The sequence below is a fragment of the Notothenia rossii genome, assembly GCF_949606895.1.
Source record: "Notothenia rossii genome assembly, chromosome: 3".
Lineage (NCBI taxonomy): Eukaryota > Metazoa > Chordata > Actinopteri > Perciformes > Nototheniidae > Notothenia > Notothenia rossii.
In genome coordinates, this window is record NC_136901.1 from 49,859,665 (window position 1) to 49,868,471 (window position 8,807).

Below are 8,807 nucleotides of genomic sequence, written 5' to 3' on the forward strand. Positions count from 1 at the left end.
CACCGGGGTCTCACTACCGGAGGCTTTGTCGGACCGCATGACAGTCTTCACCGGGGTCTTGCTTCCGGAGGCTTCTGGGGACCGCATCACAGACTTGAGGGGGGTCTCACTCGCAGAGGCTTCTATGGACCGCATGACAGTCTTCACCGGGGTCTTGAGAGGGGTATTGCTGCCGGAGGCTACTGAGTTCATGTCGGGGGTACTTGGGATTGCTACGCCCTTAAATCGTATACATTCTTCGTCTTCCTCAAGCAGAGCAGCAGTGGCATTCTGCTTCCTGGGTTTTAGACCCTGTTTTAGCCTGGAGCGCAGGGTCTTCACCTCATCAATGAGGGCATCCTTCTGAGCCCTCAATGCCACATTGTCCAGCCTCACCTGCATGCAGTCCTCTTCGTCACACTCGGTATGTGGGGAGAAGGGTGGAGGGTGCACCGGGTATTCCTCCTCATTGTCTATATCCAATGATGTAGCCATTCCAATGATGGGATTAGTCTCTCGGAGGTCATGGAGCAACTGCAGGGCCACACTATGCTTCAGCCTTGCCATGACCTGATGTGCCTCATCTCGGGAGAACTCAGGGTGGTCACGAGTTACATGACGGTGTAGTTTCCTCCCAGCATACGAACACCCTGTGATGGGACAGGGTTTGGTCCGAACATTTATTCTACCACTGGCCATTTTAAGAATGATGCCTCTTTCATCCAGGTTCCGCACTGCATGTTTGTGCTTAAGGTGCTTATTCAAAGCCAGATAGCGGAGGCTGCACACCGGGCATTCGGTCAACATCCTTCCAAAAACACACACAATGAATTATATTTAAATGGTTTTCTGTTTCTCCGTTTATATGCGTTAGCCAACTGCTGATTGCAACCATGGGTCCGATGCTTCAATGCAGGGAACACGGACCAAGGGGAGGACTTGGGTTACCACCTGGTTAAAATGGTCCCACCTCCGCACCAACGCGACTGGCGATGGGTCCGATACATTGATTGTTTTTTGTTTCATGGTTCTGCCACGAACTCACAAGACAGTTTTGGGTACAAAACGTGGGGGTAACAGTACCTCCGGGCGCTCCGTCCCGCTCCGGCTTTCGCCGCAGCGGGGGGAGGAGGCATTGAACCCCTCGCACCTGCCCCCGGAGGAGGCAGGGGAGTCAGGTACCCGGAGGCGCACGGTGGACGGCCAGGGCGAGACCGCCACACCGCACTGGAGTCAGAGTTCCGAGTTTTTCGAGCCAGGTCCCGGTGAAACGCAGTACGGAGCACCCGGCAGGAACCTCCAGCAGACCCCCCCGCGCGGTTCCCTCGTCCCTCGGAAGAGGCGGAGAGGTGGGTGTTTTTCATCTGCTGGCGGACTGCCGGGGAGAACGTGCTGCTCGGGAGCCAGGCTCAGAGTTAGTGGAAGTGAGAGCCCGTGCACCTGCCTTTTACAGCAGGCACGCGCTGGTATCGGGGTGGGGAGAGAAGGTAGATGCAGAGGCTGCAGAAACAGCCAGAGCATTTCCCCTCTAACACACCCCTCATTTGGTTCATGAGCACTGGGCAGAGTCCCCTGTCAACTCTCCTTATATTCCTCCGGAGACCAGTTGGGAAATGGCAGCATCCCACTTCACCTGGTAGACCAATATCGTTAAATGAGCTCAGTAATGTACTGCACAACATCACATGGGTAAAATGAGCTATATCATGCACTGCAAAATCACATTTGGTTTATTTCCAAAAAGCCTGGAAAAAACACATATCCATCATGTCCTGTAAAATATCATTCTTTGTTTATGTCCGCTCCAGGATTACCCGTAGTTTGGATGAACCGACCGCCAAGCACCGGAAGCTGGACCCGGGGAGGAGGCCCTCCGATGGCGGGTCAAAGTTGATGATACCGCAGCTGGCTGGACACTAGCCGTAGAAGAACACCTGGGCGGGACCAGGCATGTCCCTCTTTGCAGACAAGCATATGTGCTCCCAGGAGCAGAGTCAATCACACAGTTTGGAGGAACCGACCGCCTAGCACCGGAAGCTGGACCCGGGGAGGAGGCCCTCCGATGGCGGGTCAAAGTTGATGATACCGCAGCTGGCTGGACACTAGCCGTAGAAGAACACCTGGGCGGGACCAGGCATGTCCCTCTTTGCAGACAAGCATATGTGCTCCCAGGAGCAGAGTCAATCACACAGTTTGGAGGAACCGACCGCCTAGCACCGGAAGCTGGACCCGGGGAGGAGGCCCTCCGATGGCGGGTCAAAGTTGATGATACCGCAGCTGGCTGGACACTAGCCGTAGAAGAACACCTGGGTGGGACCAGGCATGTCCCTCTTTGCAGACAAGCATATGTGCTCCCAGGAGCAGAGTCAAACCCGCAGTTTGGAAGAACCGACCGCCAGAGCACCGGCACGAAGCCGGGCCGGCGGAGGCCTTCCGATGGCGGGTCACGTTTGCCATTCGATCAATGTCTTTGCAGACAAGCATATATGTGGTTGTTACGCAGGATCAAATAGGTAGTTTGATGAAGAAGGGTCCTGTGCCCGGAGCAAGGCCAATTGCTGAATGCCGCAGCCGACTAAGGCCGCTATGCCACAGTGGAGGATGAGAGAAACAGGTGTTTGTTTTGCATTCCGCGGCAAAGAGGGGAGGTGGAACTTCCACCCCGCTACGGAACCTGTGGTGGGACCCCTGAGTCAGACGGTTCGTCTTGGAAACGCTTCATATCGGTCGGCCTGGGAGGTAAGAGACACGCAGGGTAACGGACACGCAGGGTTACCCCCACGCAGCCCACGCAACACGGAGGAGGCAGGGGAGTCTGGTACCCGGAGGCGCATGGCCGCAACACCGCACTGGAGTCAGGGTTTCGAGTTTTTCGAGCCAGGTCCCAGTGAACGCAAGACTCCAGCAGGAGCCTCCAGCAGACCCCCCCGACGTTTCCCCCGTCCCTCCCGGCCATCAGAGTCGAACCCGCAGTTCGGAGGAACCGACCGCCAGAGCACCGGCACGAGGCCGGGCCGGCGGAGGCCCTCCGATGGCGGGTCACGTTTGCCATTCGATCAATGTCTTTGCAGACAAGCATATATGTGGTTGTTACGCAGGATCAAATAGGTAGTTTGATGAAGTAGGGTCCTGTGCCCGGAGCCTCCAGCAGACCCCCCCGACGTTTCCCTCGTCCCTCCCGGCCATCAGAGTCGAACCCGCAGTTCGGAGGAACCGACCGCCAGAGCACCGGCACGAGGCCGGGCCGGCGGAGGCCCTCCGATGGCGGGTCACGTTTGCCATTCGATCAGTGAGAAATCAGAAGAGGAAGGGGGAAGAAAAAAGACTAACTTGTCTTTTTGGAGAACCATCAAAAATGGGTGAAAATGAAAAAATGTATCCGAGAATAGTGCCCCATAAGGCGGGTAAAGTCCCCTGTCAACTCCCCTCACCTTCCTCCACACTCTGAAAAAGTCAGAGTTATTTTTTGGAGAACCATCAAAAAGGGCTAAAAGTGTTGAAATGTATCCGGGAATAGTGCCCCATAAGGCGGGTAAAGTCCCCTGTCAACTCCCCTCACCTTCCTCCACACTCTGAAAAAGTCAGAGTTATTTTTTGGAGAACCATCAAAAAGGGCTAAAAGTGTTGAAATGTATCCGAGAATAGTGCCCCATAAGGCGGGTAAAGTCCCCTGTCAACTCCCCTCACCTTCCTCCACACTCTGAAAAAGTCAGAGTTATTTTTTGGAGAACCATCAAAAAGGGCTAAAAGTGTTAAAATGTATCCGAGAATAGTGCCCCATAAGGCGGGTAAAGTCCCCTGTCAACTCCCCTCACCTTCCTCCACACTCTGAAAAAGTCAGAGTTATTTTTTGGAGAACCATCAAAAAGGGCTAAAAGTGTTGAAATGTATCCGGGAATAGTGCCCCATAAGGCGGGTAAAGTCCCCTGTCAACTCCCCTCACCTTCCTCCACACTCTGAAAAAGTCAGAGTTATTTTTTGGAGAACCATCAAAAAGGGCTAAAAGTGTTGAAATGTATCCGAGAATAGTGCCCCATAAGGCGGGTAAAGTCCCCTGTCAACTCCCCTCACCTTCCTTCACACTCTGAAAAAGTCAGAGTTATTTTTTGGAGAACCATCAAAAAGGGCTAAAAGTGTTGAAATGTATCCGGGAATAGTGCCCCATAAGGCGGGTAAAGTCCCCTGTCAACTCCCCTCACCTTCCTCCACACTCTGAAAAAGTCAGAGTTATTTTTTGGAGAACCATCAAAAAGGGCTAAAAGTGTTGAAATGTATCCGGGAATAGTGCCCCATAAGGCGGGTAAAGTCCCCTGTCAACTCCCCTCACCTTCCTCCACACTCTGAAAAAGTCAGAGTTATTTTTTGGAGAACCATCAAAAAGGGCTAAAAGTGTTGAAATGTATCCGGGAATAGTGCCCCATAAGGCGGGTAAAGTCCCCTGTCAACTCCCCTCACCTTCCTCCACACTCTGAAAAAGTCAGAGTTATTTTTTGGAGAACCATCAAAAAGGGCTAAAAGTGTTGAAATGTATCCGGGAATAGTGCCCCATAAGGCGGGTAAAGTCCCCTGTCAACTCCCCTCACCTTCCTCCACACTCTGAAAAAGTCAGAGTTATTTTTTGGAGAACCATCAAAAAGGGCTAAAAGTGTTGAAATGTATCCGAGAATAGTGCCCCATAAGGCGGGTAAAGTCCCCTGTCAACTCCCCTCACCTTCCTCCACACTCTGAAAAAGTCAGAGTTATTTTTTGGAGAACCATCAAAAAGGGCTAAAAGTGTTAAAATGTATCCGAGAATAGTGCCCCATAAGGCGGGTAAAGTCCCCTGTCAACTCCCCTCACCTTCCTCCACACTCTGAAAAAGTCAGAGTTATTTTTTGGAGAACCATCAAAAAGGGCTAAAAGTGTTGAAATGTATCCGGGAATAGTGCCCCATAAGGCGGGTAAAGTCCCCTGTCAACTCCCCTCACCTTCCTCCACACTCTGAAAAAGTCAGAGTTATTTTTTGGAGAACCATCAAAAAGGGCTAAAAGTGTTGAAATGTATCCGAGAATAGTGCCCCATAAGGCGGGTAAAGTCCCCTGTCAACTCCCCTCACCTTCCTTCACACTCTGAAAAAGTCAGAGTTATTTTTTGGAGAACCATCAAAAAGGGCTAAAAGTGTTGAAATGTATCCGGGAATAGTGCCCCATAAGGCGGGTAAAGTCCCCTGTCAACTCCCCTCACCTTCCTCCACACTCTGAAAAAGTCAGAGTTATTTTTTGGAGAACCATCAAAAAGGGCTAAAAGTGTTGAAATGTATCCGGGAATAGTGCCCCATAAGGCGGGTAAAGTCCCCTGTCAACTCCCCTCACCTTCCTCCACACTCTGAAAAAGTCAGAGTTATTTTTTGGAGAACCATCAAAAAGGGCTAAAAGTGTTGAAATGTATCCGGGAATAGTGCCCCATAAGGCGGGTAAAGTCCCCTGTCAACTCCCCTCACCTTCCTCCACACTCTGAAAAAGTCAGAGTTATTTTTTGGAGAACCATCAAAAAGGGCTAAAAGTGTTGAAATGTATCCGGGAATAGTGCCCCATAAGGCGGGTAAAGTCCCCTGTCAACTCCCCTCACCTTCCTCCACACTCTGAAAAAGTCAGAGTTATTTTTTGGAGAACCATCAAAAAGGGCTAAAAGTGTTGAAATGTATCCGGGAATAGTGCCCCATAAGGCGGGTAAAGTCCCCTGTCAACTCCCCTCACCTTCCTCCACACTCTGAAAAAGTCAGAGTTATTTTTTGGAGAACCATCAAAAAGGGCTAAAAGTGTTGAAATGTATCCGGGAATAGTGCCCCATAAGGCGGATAAAGTCCCCTGTCAACTCCCCTCACCTTCCTCCACACTCTGAAAAAGTCAGAGTTATTTTTTGGAGAACCATCAAAAAGGGCTAAAAGTGTTGAAATGTATCCGGGAATAGTGCCCCATAAGGCGGGTAAAGTCCCCTGTCAACTCCCCTCACCTTCCTCCACACTCTGAAAAAGTCAGAGTTATTTTTTGGAGAACCATCAAAAAGGGCTAAAAGTGTTGAAATGTATCCGAGAATAGTGCCCCATAAGGCGGGTAAAGTCCCCTGTCAACTCCCCTCACCTTCCTTCACACTCTGAAAAAGTCAGAGTTATTTTTTGGAGAACCATCAAAAAGGGCTAAAAGTGTTGAAATGTATCCGGGAATAGTGCCCCATAAGGCGGGTAAAGTCCCCTGTCAACTCCCCTCACCTTCCTCCACACTCTGAAAAAGTCAGAGTTATTTTTTGGAGAACCATCAAAAAGGGCTAAAAGTGTTGAAATGTATCCGGGAATAGTGCCCCATAAGGCGGGTAAAGTCCCCTGTCAACTCCCCTCACCTTCCTCCACACTCTGAAAAAGTCAGAGTTATTTTTTGGAGAACCATCAAAAAGGGCTAAAAGTGTTGAAATGTATCCGGGAATAGTGCCCCATAAGGCGGGTAAAGTCCCCTGTCAACTCCCCTCACCTTCCTCCACACTCTGAAAAAGTCAGAGTTATTTTTTGGAGAACCATCAAAAAGGGCTAAAAGTGTTGAAATGTATCCGGGAATAGTGCCCCATAAGGCGGATAAAGTCCCCTGTCAACTCCCCTCACCTTCCTCCACACTCTGAAAAAGTCAGAGTTATTTTTTGGAGAACCATCAAAAAGGGCTAAAAGTGTTGAAATGTATCCGAGAATAGTGCCCCATAAGGCGGATAAAGTCCCCTGTCAACTCCCCTCACCTTCCTCCACACTCTGAAAAAGTCAGAGTTATTTTTTGGAGAACCATCAAAAAGGGCTAAAAGTGTTGAAATGTATCCGAAAATAGTGCCTCATGAGGCGGATTGAGTCCCCTGTCAACTCCCCTTACCTTCCTCCAGAGCCCAGTTCAAAAACTTTAAGTTTGGTAAGAACCATGCTGGGGGGTCTCCAGGCAACAAAATGTATCCGAGCCAAAGTGCACATACAGCGGATGAATTCCTCCATGAAGTTACACAGCCGTTTTTTTTCTGAGTCCTCTCAAAAACCGGGTTTCCGATTTCGTGCAGAAGGTAGCTTGTAAAACATGAACGGTTTTTTACAACGGAGGAGGGGAAGTCTGGATTCCCCTCTCCGTTGTACCTTGCAACGGGGTAGGGGAAAAGTGTTCGGCGCTTCGTCCCGAAGCGCCGAACACTTTTCCCCTTCTCCAATTTTTCAGATCCCCTCTCCCATGTAATTTTAAAAGTTCAGTTTTTGATTATTTTAACATATAATTGACCGTTTTCTTTCATTTTTTTTTCATTCCACGGGTGGGGGCCTATGGCAGGCTGCCTATGAGCTCCCAAATTTGGCCCGGATCATCCGGGATTTGTGGGATAAGCTCCATAAACTGACAAAGTCATCCAAATATGTCGCTTTTATCGCCGAAAGATATATCATGCAAATACATTAAAATAGTAAAAGGTACAATTGTGCTCGGCATTAACCGGAATTTGATTTATATAGCCCCCAAAAAATAATTAAAAATCATTTTCGTGGGGAAAAGTGTTAAAACGCCTGATTAAAGCATTTGCGGGACCCCAGCGAGCTCCAGACTATGTGCATTGTGTCGGGGACCCTGGAGAATGATAAAACACATCATTTAAATACAAAAAACACCATTAAAAGTCACTTTTAGGGGCAAAAAACAGCCTCTGTCCACTTCGTTAACAAAGTGATGGGGAAAAGGACCAAATCGTGATTAAAGCATTTTGCGGGACCCCAGCGAGCTCCAGACTAGTTTCATTGTGTCGGGGACCCTGGAGAAATATAAAACACATCATTTAAATGCCAAAAACACCATTAAAAGTCACTTTTAGGGGCAAAAAACAGCCTCTGTCCACTTCGTTAACAAAGTGATGGGGAAAAGGACAAAATCGTGATTAAAGCATTTTGCGGGACCCCAGCGAGCTCCAGACTAGTTTCATTGTGTCGGGGACCCTGGAGAAATATAAAACACATCATTTAAATGCCAAAAACACCATTAAAAGTCACTTTTAGGGGCAAAAAACAGCCTCTGTCCACTTCGTTAACAAAGTGATGGGGAAAAGGACCAAATCGTGATTAAAGCATTTTGCGGGACCCCAGCGAGCTCCAGACTAGTTTCATTGTGTCGGGGACCCTGGAGAAATATAAAACACATCATTTAAATGCCAAAAACACCATTAAAAGTCACTTTTAGGGGCAAAAAACAGCCTCTGTCCACTTCGTTAACAAAGTGATGGGGAAAAGGACAAAATCGTGATTAAAGCATTTTGCGGGACCCCAGCGAGCTCCAGACTAGTTTCATTGTGTCGGGGACCCTGGATAATGATAAGACCCATCATTTAAATGCCAAAAACACCATTAAAAGTCACTTTTAGGGGCAAAAAACAGCCTCTGTCCACTTCGTTAACAAAGTGATGGGGAAAAGGACCAAATCGTGATTAAAGCATTTTGCGGGACCCCAGCGAGCTCCAGACTAGTTTCATTGTGTCGGGGACCCTGGAGAAATATAAAACACATCATTTAAATGCCAAAAACACCATTAAAAGTCACTTTTAGGGGCAAAAAACAGCCTCTGTCCACTTCGTTAACAAAGTGATGGGGAAAAGGACAAAATCGTGATTAAAGCATTTTGCGGGACCCCAGCGAGCTCCAGACTATGTGCATTGCGTCGGGGACCCTGGAGAAAGATAAAACACATCATTTAAATACAAAAAACACCATTAAAAGTCACTTTTAGGGGCACAAAACAGCCTCTGTCCACTTCGTTAACAAAGTGATGGGGAAAAGTACAAAATCGTGATTA